At 40.8% G+C, this 14,225-nt stretch overlaps 1 protein-coding gene across 1 annotated transcript in view; it reads left to right on the top strand.

Annotated features, from left to right (window-relative positions):
• LOC117525824 (perforin-1-like) overlaps positions 1–10,837 on the top strand; it is a 44,237-nt gene extending 33,400 nt beyond the window's left edge. Inside the window, exons 7-8 of the mRNA XM_034187751.1 lie at positions 7,865–7,969; positions 10,143–10,837. The gene's annotated coding sequence lies outside the window, so the exon portion shown is untranslated. The remainder of the gene's footprint in view (positions 1–7,864; positions 7,970–10,142) is intronic.
• The last annotated feature ends 3,388 nt before the right edge of the window (positions 10,838–14,225 follow it).

Below are 14,225 nucleotides of genomic sequence, written 5' to 3'. Positions count from 1 at the left end.
GGAGAGCCTTCACTTCTTCCACCAGCTCCATAATGGATTTCTGCTGCATTTTAACAACAGAGATTTCCTCAGACAAAAAGTCCAGGGACTTCTTGATATCGTCTCCCTCCTCCGCCGTCAGTGCCTTCTTCGGACCCATGGTCAGATAAATCCGTGCTGGCACCTCGGTAAAGCCACGCCGGTGGAACTGCGCTGGCGCCTCGGGCTTCAGGTGGAGCCGCGCCGGTGGATGTGCGGTGTGCTAATAAAAGAATCAAAATAAAATGATCAGGAAAACAAGTAACAATGATTCAGAATCATCCAAATTACATCAAAAATCAGTCAGAACATTATTAAACTCAAAAATACCACACTATCTAAGGTGGTTAAAATTAAAGTCTGAAATATTAAAATGTTTAATTTCCTAATGATGTTGCCACCACCATGATTCACTGTAGGGATGGTGCCTGGTTTCCTCCAAACATCATGTCTGGCATTCATGCCAAAGAATTTAATCTTTGTCTCATCAGACCAGAGAATATTGTTTCTCATGGTCTGAGAGTCCTTTAGGTGCCTTTTGGCAAACTCCAGGTGGGCTGCCATGTGCCTTTGGAGTGGCTTCTGTCTGTCCACTCTACCATACAGGCTTGATTGGTGGATTGCTGCAGAGATAGTCCTTCTGGAAGGTTCTCCTCTCTCCACAGAGGAATGCTGGAGCTCTGACAGAGTGACCAGTGGGTTCTTGGTCACCTCCCTGACTAAGATCCTTCTCCCCCAATAACTCAGGGCAGTCAGCTCTAGGAAGAGTCCTGGTGGATCCAAACTTTTTATATTTATGGATGATGGAGGCCACTGCGTTCATTGGAACCTTCAAAGCAGCAGAAATGTTTCTGTACTGTTCCACAGATTTGTGCCTCAAGACAATCCTGTCTTGGAGGTCTACAGACAATTCCTTTGACTTCATGCTTGGTTTGTGATCTAACATACGCTGTCAACTGTGGGACCTTATATGTAGACAGGTGTGTGCCTTTTCAAATCATGTCCAATCAACTGAATTTACCCCAGGTGGACTCCAGTCAAGCTGTAGAAACATCAAGGATGATCAGTGGAAACAGGATGCACCTCAGGTCAGTTGTGAGCTTCATGGCAAAGGCGAATACTTAGATACATGTGATTTCATAGTTTTTTATTTTTAATAAATATGTAAAAATATATATAAAAAAAAAAAAATCTTTTCACGCTGTCGTAATGGGGTATTCTGTGTAGAATTTTGAGGGAAAAAATGAATTTCATCCATTTTGGAATAAAGTCAGACACAAATTGGCAGAACAGAATTGCTGGATTCCAACACCAAAGTGGAAATTCAAAAGGCTTTACTCATTTTCCAGGCAGGAGTCGGTACACTGGACAGCAAACAATACACAGCAACAGTGTCCAAAACATAAGGTGGCAGGCGAGGTCAAACAACAGGAAGACAGTGAGTACATGAACAGGTAACTACAACACTGAGACAAAAAGGCTGGAAATGCAGGCATAAAGCACAAATGATATGCCAGAGACATTTGGAAAACATGAGGCTTAAATAGTCAGTGTGAAGAGGGTTAACAAGACACAGGTGCGGGAGAACAAGCAGGAAGAGGACGTGGCAAACAAAAGGGACCAGACACACCCAGACCAAACCCCAAGCAAAAGACAATCAATCAATCAATCAATTTTATTTATATAGCGCCAAATCACAACAGACAGTTGCCCCAAGGCGCTTTATATTGTAAGGCAAGGCCATACAATAATTACGTAAAAACCCCAACGGTCAAAATGACCCCCTGTGAGCAAGCACTTGGCGACAGTGGGAAGGAAAAACTCCCTTTTAACAGGAAGAAACCTCCAGCAGAACCAGGCTCAGGGAGGGGCAGTCTTCTGCTGAGACTGGTTGGGGCTGAGGGAGCGAACCAGGAAAAAGACATGCTGTGGAGGGGAGCAGAGATCAATCACTAATGATTAAATGCAGAGTGGTGCATACAGAGCAAAAAGAGAGAGAAACACTCAGTGCATCATGGGAACCCCCCAGCAGTCTCAGTCTATAGCAGCATAACTAAGGGATGGTTCAGGGTCACCTGATCCAGCCCTAACTATAAGCTTTAGCAAAAAGGAAAGTTTTAAGCCTAATCTTAAAAGTAGAGAGGGTGTCTGTCTCCCTGATCTGAATTGGGAGCTGGTTCCACAGGAGAGGAGCCTGAAAGCTGAAGGCTTAATACTGCCTAAGGGAAGCATGTATAAAGTTTATAAAATTGGTCCTAGCACAGAACCTTGTGGAACTCCATAATTAACCTTAGTCTGTGAAGAAGATTCCCCATTTACATGAACAAATTGTAATCTATTAGATAAATATGATTCAAATCACCGCAGCGCAGTGCCTTTAATACCTATGGCATGCTCTAATCTCTGTAATAAAATTTTATGGTCAACAGTATCAAAAGCAGCACTGAGGTCTAACAGAACAAGCACAGAGATGAGTCCACTGTCTGAGGCCATAAGAAGATCATTTGTAACCTTCACTAATGCTGTTTCTGTACTATGATGAATTCTAAAACCTGACTGAAACTCTTCAAATAGACCATATCTCTGCAGATGATCAGTTAGCTGTTTTACAACTACCCTTTCAAGAATTTTTGAGAGAAAAGGAAGGTTGGACATTGGCCTATAATTAGCTAAGATAGCTGGGTCAAGTGATGGCTTTTTAAGTAATGGTTTAATTACTGCCACCTTAAAAGCCTGTGGTACATAGCCAACTAATAAAGATAGATTGATCATATTTAAGATCAAAGCATTAAATAATGGTAGGGCTTCCTTGAGCAGCCTGGTAGGAATGGGGTCTAATAGACATGTTGATGGTTTGGATGAAGTAACTAATGAAAATAACTCAGAACAATCGGAGAGAAAGAGTCTAACCAAATACCGGCATCACTGAAAGCAGCCAAAGATAACGATACGTCTTGGATGGTTATGAGTAATTTTTTCTCTAATAGTTAAAATTTTATTAGCAAAGAAAGTCATGAAGTCATTACTAGTTAAAGTTAAAGGAATACTCGGCTCAATAGAGCTCTGACTCTTTGTCAGCCTGGCTACAGTGCTAAAAAGAAACCTGGGGTTGTTCTTATTTTCTTCAATTAGTGATGAGTAGTAAGATGTCCTAGCTTTACGGAGGGCTTTTTTATAGAGCAACAGACTCTTTTTCCAGGCTAAGTGAAGATCTTCTAAATTAGTGAGACGCCATTTCCTCTCCAACTTACGGGTTATCTGCTTTAAGCTGCGAGTTTGTGAGTTATACCACGGAGTCAGGCACTTCTGATTTAAAGCTCTCTTTTTCAGAGGAGCTACAGCATCCAAAGTTGTCTTCAATGAGGATGTAAAACTATTGACGAGATACTCTATCTCACTTACAGAGTGTAGGTAGCTACTCTGCACTGTGTTGGTATATGGCATTAGAGAACATAAAGAAGGAATCATACCCTTAATCCTAGTTACAGCGCTTTCTGAAAGACTTCTAGTGTAATGAAACTTATTCCCCACTGCTGGGTAGTCCATCAGAGTAAATGTAAATGTTATTAAAAAAAATGATCAGACAGAAGGGAGTTTTCAGGGAATACTGTTAAGTCTTCAATTTCCATACCATAAGTCAGAACAAGATCTAAGATATGATTAAAGTGGTGGGTGGACTCATTTACATTTTAAGCAAAGCCAATTGAGTCTAATAATAGATTAAATGCAGTGTTGAGGCTGTCATTCTCAGCATCTGTGTGGATGTTAAAATCGCCCACTATAATTATCTTATCTGAGCTAAGCACTAAGTCAGACAAAAGGTCTGAAAATTCACAGAGAAACTCACAGTAACGACCAGGTGGATGATAGATAATAACAAATAAAACTGGTTTTTGGGACTTCCAAGTCAAGCTTTCAAATGAATTAAAGCTCTGTCTGGGTTTTTGATTAATTAATAAGCTGGAATGGAAGATTGCTGCTAATCCTCTGCCTCGGCCCGTGCTACGAGCATTCTGGCAGTTAGTGTGACTCGGGGGTGTTGACTCATTTAAACTAACACATTCATCCTGCTGTAACCAGGTTTCTGTAAGACAGAATAAATCAATATGTTGATCAATTATTATATCATTCACTAACAGGGACTTAGAAGAGAGAGACCTAATGTTTAATAGACAACATTTAACTGTTTTAGTCTGTGGTGCAGGTGAAGGTGCTATATTATTTTTTCTTTTGGAATTTTTATGCTTAAATAGATTTTTGCTGGTTATTGGTGGTCTGGGAGCAGGCACCGTCTCTACGGGGATGGGGTAATGAGGGGATGGCAGGGGGAGAGAAGCTGCAGAGAGGTGTGTAAGACTACAACTCTGCTTCCTGGTCCCAACCCTGGATAGTCACGGTTTGGAGGATTTAAGAAAATTGGCCAGATTTCTAGAAATGAGAGCTGCTCCATCCAAAGTGGGATGGATGCCGTCTCTCCTAACAAGACCAGGTTTTCCCCAGAAGCTTTGCCAATTAACTATGAAGCCCACCTCATTTTTTGGACACCACTCAGACAGCCAGCAATTCAAGGAGAACATGCGGCTAAACATGTCACTCCCGGTCCGATTGGGGAGGGGCCCAGAGAAAACTACAGAGTCCGACATTGTTTTTGCAAAGTTACACACCGATTCAGTGTTAATTTTAGTGACCTCCGATTGGCGTAACCGGGTGTCATTACTGCCGACGTGAATTACAATCTTACCAAATTTACGCTTAGCCTTAGCCAGCAGTTTCAAATTTTCTTCAATGTCGCCTGCTCTGGCCCCCGGAAGACAACTGACTATGGTTGCTGGTGTCGCTAACTTCACATTTCTCAAAACAGAATCGCCAATAACCAGAGTTTGATCCTCTGCGGGTGTGTCGCCGAGTGGGGAAAAACGGTTAGAAATGTGAACGAGTTGGCGGTGTACACGGGGCTTCTGTTTAGAACTACGCTTCCTCCTCACAGTCACCCAGTCGGCCTGCTTTCCCGGCTGCTCGGGATCTGCTGGAAGGGAACTAACGGCGGCTAAGCTACCTTGGTCCGCACCGACTACAGGGGCCTGGCTAGCTGTAGAATTTTCCATGGTGCGGAGCCGAGTCTCCAATTCGCCCAGCCTGGCCTCCAAAGCTACGAATAAGCTACACTTATTACAAGTACCATTACTGCTAGAGCAGGCCGAGGAATAACTAAACATTTCACACCCAGAGCAGAAAAGTGCGGGAGAGACAGGAGAAGCCGCCATGCTAAATCGGCTAAGAGCTAGTAGCTGCGTTAAGCTAGCGGATTCCTAAAAACACACAAAGTGAATAATGTGTAAATAATTTAGAGGTGATTCAGCAGAGGGAGTGCTTTAGTTAAGGCACGTGAAGATTACACTGTGAAACAAATCGTTATCTAGTTAACTAGATCAATCTAACTGCGCAGATTAAACAGCTAACAGATACAGAAAAACACCGCTGTGCTCCGGAACAGGAAGTGATACAGACAGAAAACCCCCAACCAGAACCCACGCATGAAATAATCACCCAGACAAAGAAAACCCACACATAAAATAAACACCTAGACGGAGCAAAACATTCCCGATTACAACCCCACAAGCTCAACCATGACAAAAAAGACTGTAACATAAAAAAAATGTGGAAAAAGTGAAAAGCTGTGAAAACTTTCTCGATGCACTGTAAATGACTGACTTCAGTTCTTTAGCATTTTTCATCTAATGCAAACATTTACAGCATTTTACAGTGACATCGCACACACACACACACACACACACACACATTCAAATACAGACAAATCATGATGTGATAGGTATGAAAACATTGTCACTCTCAGTGTGCTGTACACGTGGGAAACAGCTGTGAGATATTTCCTACCTGCCAGTTGCTGACTAGGTTGGAGTAGCTTGACAGCAGTGAGCTGTGAACACAGAATAAATACTACAAGTTCAGTCTATGCATACAGCAATGCAGATTGTGGTGCGAAGCTGGTGATGGACTCAGATGTGGAAGCTGCAGTGTGGTGAAGCACACTTCTGGTTGCTGGATCTGATTTGCACATTTTATTACTGTGAATTATTCAGTGTTTACTGTATATTATACATGCAGCTCAAACCGAAGTCAAATTCCTTGTATTCTGTGGATACTTGCCGAATAAAAGCTACTCTGATTCTGATTAGTGCAGTGCTTTATCCAGTATTCCAATAATTTACGGGGACCTGCAGGGTGCTGTGTTTGGTCCTTTGTTCCTCTCTATATATATTGCACCTCTTGGAGAATTTTTCTGAAGCTACGGACTTCCTTTTCACTGTTATGCTGATGACACCCAGCTTTATATGTCGATTCATGCTGATAATTCCTCTAAAATTGGGACATAGAAAGATTGTTAAGCATCAGCGAGATGTCCAGTAAATGCTTGCTCTTCAACTCCTACACAAATTAGTGGTGATTGTTCACTGGAGGCACAAAAACCAGTTAATACTGGATTCATGTGTCATCCAACAGAGTAATAACTTTAAAAAAAATGAGGGTGAACTCTGGTGTTATACTTTGCATTCTTTAATTGCAAGGATTCAGCGTCTCAGTGGTGGATGCAGAGACACTGATTCATGCCTTTGTTTCTTTTAGAATTGACTAGTTTTGTTTTCTAGATTGCCTTCTTCTACACGTGAGGTCTGATTTGAGGTTTGATTTAACATATAAAGTTCTTCATGGGCTAGCACATTCATCTGCATTTTAGAGCAATAAACTGAAGACATTTCAGAGAGACTTTCATTTGAAGATTTCAGAAAAATGTTGTAAAATACAGTATTTATTAAAATTCACAAAGTTACGTGACAATCTGGTACATAATATACAGTGCATTCAGAAATGCTACACATTTTCCACATTTTGTTATGTTACAGCCTTATTCCAAAATGGATGAAATTAATTTTTCCCCTCAAAATTCTACTCAACACCCCATATTGACAACATGAAAAAAGGTTTAATTTTTGCAAATTTTTTAAAAATAAAAACGGAAGAAATCAGGTTTACATAAGTATTCACACCCTTTGCTCAATACTTTGTTGATGCACCTTTGGCTGCAAGTACAGCCTCAAGTCTTCATGAATATGATACCACAAGCTTGGTGCTGCAGTAAACTGTGTCATATCTGTGTAGGCGCACGTCTCCAAATATGGTGGTTATGCAAGTACTCGAGTTCATAAAATATCTTGGGGTGAGCTGCCCCAGGTGGTGTTGTTCAGCATCTCAGAGCTAAGACTTTTTTTTTTACGCAAAATATATTACCCCCCCCCCCCCAACAAAAAAAAAAAAAAAATCTGGTCACACCTTTTTCCTGGAAAAATACATAGATCTACAAAAAAAAAAGAAAAAAAAAAGAAAAAAAAAAAAAAACAGAATTCTGGGAATAACCTGAAAACTTTCATGTCTGATGTATCCGTTCGGTCCATTCTCAGGATCATGTTTTGTTGTGTCTTCTGAGTGTTAAGAAGAGGTAAACTGGTTATAGGGACTTTTCTTATCAGTCACCTTTTTGTTTAAGGAACAGTTTGCAACTTGTGATAAGACTGTTTCTTACAACTAACACTCATTTAGTGGTATTGTTTTGCACTTTTACTCAATTTAATTGTTTGAATTTTATTGTAACTGAATGTTATTGTTTTCATTTTATCAGTTTTACATTCATTGCTGTTCATTGTCAAAAAAATCTCTTGTATTGCTTTTTGTTGAACTTTTACATTGTTGTGGTTGTCAACTTAGTTGGTTCTTCTCTAATATGATATGGCACAATACAAATAAATTGAAATGAAATATATACTTTCAGTGATTGCGAGGAGGTACCTTATAGATGTGTGGACTCTGTTGTCGAGGTGATAACTGCAGCGGCTGGATGCACGCCAGTCCTGGACAGAAAGGGGGAGCTGAAAAGGTGAAACGTCATTGTTACAATGAGTGAAGCCTTTCATTCACCTTTCTGATTATAAATGCTTGTATATGTACAGTGCATCCACTTTTTCCATAATTTATGTTACAGCTTTATTCCAAAATGGATGAAATTAATTTTTTTCCTCAAAATTCAACACACAATACCCCATAATGACAATGTGAAAAAGTTTTTTTTTTTTTTTTTTTTAGTTTTGCAAATTTATTAAAAAGAAAAAAAAATCATATGCACATAAATATTCACAGCCATTGCCATGAAGTTTAAATTTTAGCTCAGATATGGGTTATGAATTATGTTATGGATTATGGTAAATTAAAACCAAATGCGCAAACAAGATTACTCCAAAGGATGAGGTAATTATTTAGTGGTTTTTAATAGGGCAAGACAATGGAAAAATGTACTCCAGATTGTGAATCCAAAATCATAACACTGAGGAGGCAAAAATACAAAAGTCAGAGGAGCAAAGGCAGGCATGGACAAGACATCTGGTGTACCGGTGTCACCAACCAAACGGTCCCCCTAAAAATCGGTCCCCCATGATGACGCGTTCATGATGCAGTTCATGGATTAACACCTCGTTTCTGCTTCAAACTGCACACCAGTCATCATCTATCTCAGCGACAGATATCTGAAGCTTTTGTACAACAATCATTTCCACATAAATTCAGCATTATTTCATCATAAAAGGTGGCAGAAGCCACGGCTAAACGAGCTGCTAGCTGATGTGGTCACTGCGCTTCGGGCATTTCAATGTGTCATGGAATTTTGCAGAGTTTCTGCTTAAAACAGCCTTGTTTCTGCTTAAAACTGACTTTAGAATGATTTAAGAGGTTTTACCTTTATCATCTGATGGTTAATAATCCCATTAATCCATTTGATTGTTTTGGTGAAGAGACTCTGCTGCTGTGGTCCGAAATGACGCATGCGCAGATGCAAAAGGCGGGCCGATTTTTAGGGATGGACTGGCAGTGGTAGGCATAGCTAACCAAAAAGTTAGCTTCGATAACCGCAAATCCACTAATTGAAAAGTTTACTTTTATAACGCTAAACCGATAAACCAATAAAAAATTTAGCGGAAGCTACAGCTAACTGTCAGCTACTGACAAACTGGTTTTGAGTTTAAGCACCGCTGACGTTTCTGAGTAAAATCGAAGACAATCACAAACCCAACACAAACAATGAGTCAGAGCTTGACTTTGTGCGCCCTGCCCACTGCTATAAGGAAGAGTCATTTACATTCAACATACAATGCCCCAGACGTGTGGCAGGTGAGATCAAAGGCAAAGCAGTTTTCACTTATGGTTTTAATTTATAAACAAAACTAATTCCAGACAGTTCATCGACATTAAGGTCAACTCTGTCATTTTTATAAAGTGAAAATATCACAATATCTTTTAGTTTTCAAGTAATGCACTAATTCTGAAGGTTTGAGCATTAAAACTCACAGATGCCATAAGGCATTTTGGGAAAATGAGCTTCCTCTGATTACTGGTTGGTTGGTTTATTTATTTGTAAAAATGTCATTTTTTTTCATTTGGAAAAAAAAGGCATTTGCAAAACTGAAAATTTTGTTTGTTAAGTGTGTGAGCGCACCAAATAGCAACTGTGTGACAGGTGGATGCTATTGACACTCCCATCCAGTAGATGGATTTTGACCCATCTACTTGATCATAGGTGTCAAACTGATTCCAGAAAGGGCCAAGAGGGTGCAGGTTTTCTTTGTAACCACCAACTCCACCAGGTGATTTCACTGATGAACGTCACTTTGAGCAGATGGGAAGAGTTCATCAGTGAAATCACCTGGTGGAGTTGGTGGTTACAAAGAAAACCTGCACCCTCTTGGCCCTTTCTGGAATCAGTTTGACACCTATGTACTAGATGGTCACACGGTCCCCCCCAAAAAATTACTGTATTTTGTAATAAGGCTGTAACATAACAAAATGTGGAAAAAGTGAAGCACTGTGAATATTTTTTGGATGCACTGTAACTTTCAGTCTTTGGCTGTGTATCACCTGATATTTAATCATTTTAAACTGTGTGCCTTTGTGATTTACCTTTTGCAGTTGGTTGTCTTGAAGAGGGTTTTGCAGAGAGTACATGTGTCATTCTTGGTGTTATAACTCGTCACGTCAATCAAATAGGCTCCTTTGCGTTTCAGGGTGATGATGTCAAAACCTTCTCCGGCGAGGTTGTGGCCAGGCACAAAAGGAGCAGACAAACACTCGCTGTGAATTCCGATCTGGCAAGAAAATACCACGGAGTGGTACGACAGCAGGACGAGGAGAGTCAGGCTGAGAGCGGGCGGGTTGGACAAGTGGAGCGTGGCTGAAGTCAAAGAAAATCACAGGGAGCATTAATATACATGAATGAATGAAGATGTTGAGATCTTCAAACAGTCACAGAAGCTGGACCCGTACTACAGTAACTACATAAAGCAGTTGTGCATAGAGAAAAAGCTGCAGGATTGTGTCAATGAAGCAGACAGCCTCGAAGCAGCCAGATCAACGCATGCCAGGTTCTGAGTGTGAAAATATTCCCTCTGAAATATCAGGATTTGAATATAAACACTGATTTCATGTAGATCAGTGTGTGTGCAAGTGTCTACAAGCCATCCTGGACCACTGGCAGCAGCTAGATGTTCTCTAATCAACATCAAAAATGATTTTTGGCAAGTGTCATTAACATTATCATTGATAATGAATTATCCAAAGTCTACAGTTTATCAACGTTCAGAATTTTTGATGTGCTGATGTTAATTTTTGATGTGTTTGAACCTGAGGACAATGGACTCATTTCAACGTGTTAATGAATTTCTAACCCACCATCAATGTTGATTAAATATGATGCATTGCACCAATGTCAGATTTGTGTATTTGTGAAGCTTCTAAGCTGGTTAAAGCCATTAATGTATATCCTATGTTTTTGTACTACTACTCAAAATGAAATGTTTCACATTCAAACTGTCCAGAAATATTTTTTTAAACAATTTCATTCACGTACCTCAAGAAATAAAGTCATAATGTGAATGCACTCTTCAAAGGGAGGCAAAAGAAAATTTTGATTGAGGTAGTATTTAAATAATGTGTAAAATAAGACTGCCCTAGATTCTTGGTAATGATAAATACATTATTACTGTAATTTATAAATTAAATATAATGACATTCATTCTTAATGTTGTCCTGAAAAAGCACCATAAGCTATCAACAGACCCAAAGAAAATCAAAATTTTCTCAGAAACCCCCTCCCACTCACCCTTAGTAATTGCCACTATCGCCAGAAAAACTGTCCAACTATCATGTTTTTTATTTGAACTTCTACTTCCTTCCTTAAAGTGCATATCTCTGGTAAATGAAATGCAAAATAAGCTGACAATTTTAAATAAAGAAAGAATTATGAAAATATTGGTGTATTGTTTTATTTTTTGGTGCCATGTGCCCTGCGAAATTAAGTAATAAACATGGGGAAATTTGCTTGATTTCATCTGCAGCTAATAAATTTTAAAAATTAACTTTTCTTGTCATGTCACCAGAGGTGTCAAGTAACGAAGTACAAATACTTCGTTGCTGTACTTAAGTACACTTTTTAGGTATCTATACTTTACTCCTTTACTTATTTTTCTGCCTACTTCTGACTTCTACTCATTACATTTTCACACAAGTATCTGTACTATTTGCAGCACGGCTTTGCTTTGAACCGTGAACCAGTCCAAGCAATGCTTCGACCTATTGCTTCGTTTATTCTTTCTTTCTTTCGCTTAATTTTCCCCCGCTAAAACCCTAAAGAGCATACTTCTGTGAGTATTATTGACATTTTCTATGTTAAACCGACCTGTTATGGTCTTCTGAAACAGTTGATGTATTTTATAACTTAAAAACGGGAGCAACACTAACGCGTTAGCATGTCTATGGCATTTTCAATGTTAAAAGTTAGCATTAAGCAGCTCTCATCACGTTCGGGTGCATTTGTTTTCAAATTGGAATATTTCTTAAATTTATTTTTGTTTATATATTAATAATCTAATGATTATTATATACAATTTTAGAGAAAGAGGCAAAAAGAACCTGAATAGAAACACAACAGAAAATATAAAAGCAACTAACAATGAACATACATACATACATACATACATAAATAAGTGTTTCCTGTGAACACCTAGTGACTCTTACACCTCCACTTCATCCCTGTCTTATTTAATAACAATTTGTTTCGGTCAAACCATATTTTCAATGTGTTAATTTCTTCAGTGATTTCCTCCAGAACTATCTGCCAAACTTTTTTTTTCTGTTTTTCTGTAATTGTTGTGTGGCTCTTGCCTTACAATATAAAGCGCCTTGGGGCGACTGTTTGTTGTGACTTGGCACTATATAAATAAATAAATAAATTTGATTTGATTTGATATTCCGTTTGTTAGCTTACAAGCTATAGTTACGTTGCGCTAGATGAATTGTTTTCGGTTTAGATTGCGTCAGATTTATTTTCAGTTAGTTTTAGATTGTTTCAGGTAGGTTTTCCTGGAGCTCCACTCACTTTGGTTTTGACTAGGTTGGCTTTGTGTTTTTGTTGTTATTGTTTTACAACACAGATATTGTTTATTCAAGTATGGCAGTGGTAGGTCCATGACCTATACGGGATCTAGGCGCTCCCGCCATCACGAGCCTCCCAGCTGACTGGGTTATAGCAGTGGGTAGATGGGACTCATTAGCCCTGTTAAGGCGGTCCACCTAGGGGAAGGAAAACCCTGATGTTAAACCCCCAGCCTGGGTTACTGCCCCCGTGGCTCCGAGGAAGGTTCTTTAGCCAGAGGCTAGGAGAAGGTCACTCTGATGTAAAACCTACAGCCTGGTGGTCGCCACAGCCGTCTCAGCTTGTCTGTGCCACTGTGGAGTGCCACCTTGCCTAAAGAGTGGAACTGGTGTGCGCGAGCTGATCCACACTTTAAGCAACAAGCGCAGGCGGGAAGGAAAGCCCTGCAGCGATGGGAAGAGGCGAAAACAGCAGGTGCATGATGGCAGTGGGAGCTGCAGTCTCGATCCTGCATGCAGGCGGCTCAGGAGCTATGGTCGTTTGATTGCTGACCCGAGACAACAGCATCATCCGGCAGGGCCCTGGGTGACCAAGCAGCCCTGTTTAGGGATAGCCCTGCTTGCTCCACATGGAGACAGACCTAGAAAAGGTGGTCTAAACATGGCTTGTCTCACTAGACCCGGTTGGCATCACTACATGCAGTGCAAAAAGTAAAACAAAGAACCTGAAAATTGCGTGCTGGAATGTACGCACAATGATGGACTCAGACAATAGCGATCGTCCTCGAAGACGCTCAGCCTTAGTCGCCAAAGAGCTAGCAAGGCTTGACATAGACATTGCTGCACTCAGCGAGGTGCGCTTTGCAGACCAAGGGTCACTCACCAAGGATGGCACAGGCTACACACTGTTCTGGTCAGGGAAGGCTAACGAAGATCGTCGACTCTCAGGGGTCGGGTTCATGATTAAGAGCGCCATAGCACATAGGTTACACAGTTTGCCAGTTGGACATTCTGACTCGTCACTCCGGCTCCCCATCAACAACAAGGATTTTGCCGCTATTGTTAGTGTGTATGCCCCAACCATGCAGGCCGACATCGGAGTTAAGGAGGCTTTCTGTAGCGATCTGCACAACCTTCTACAGCGCGTCGACACCCAGGACAAGCTCCTCATCATGGGAGATTTCAACGCCAGAGTGGGCCGCGACTCTGATGTATGGAAGGACGTGCTAGGGAAACATGGCATAGGCAACTGTAACGACAGTGGCCGCCTGCTGCTGGAGTTCTGCTCTGCACATGACTTGACGATCACCAACAGCCTGTTCCAACAGAAAGAGAGATTCAAAGCAACCTGGAGACACCCACGCTCCAAACACTGGCACCTTCTCGACTACGTTCTGACGTGACAGCATGATAGAAGAGACGTACTACATACCAGGGTGATGCCTAGCGTGGATTCCTATATGGATCATCGCTTGGTCCGTTCCAAGATTGCTTTCACTTTCAAGCCCCCTCCTAAGAAGAAAGGCCCACAGTTTAAGAAGCTACAAGTCCACAAGCTGCAAGACATAGACACCAAAATGGAGTTCCAGGCCAAACTAGAGGAGAGACTGGGTGGAGAAGAAGGCCTGCCTGACGACCCTGAACAACAGTGGATGAGATTAAAGACCAGGACCTTCAGGAGATGGCAGCAGAAGTAGTGGGCTTCTCAGCCAGGAAAA

Source organism: Thalassophryne amazonica, chromosome 15 (assembly GCF_902500255.1).
Source record: "Thalassophryne amazonica chromosome 15, fThaAma1.1, whole genome shotgun sequence".
NCBI lineage: Eukaryota > Metazoa > Chordata > Actinopteri > Batrachoidiformes > Batrachoididae > Thalassophryne > Thalassophryne amazonica.
The sequence above is the reverse complement of the archived record's forward strand: the minus strand, read 5'-3'. Positions and strand labels throughout refer to the sequence as shown.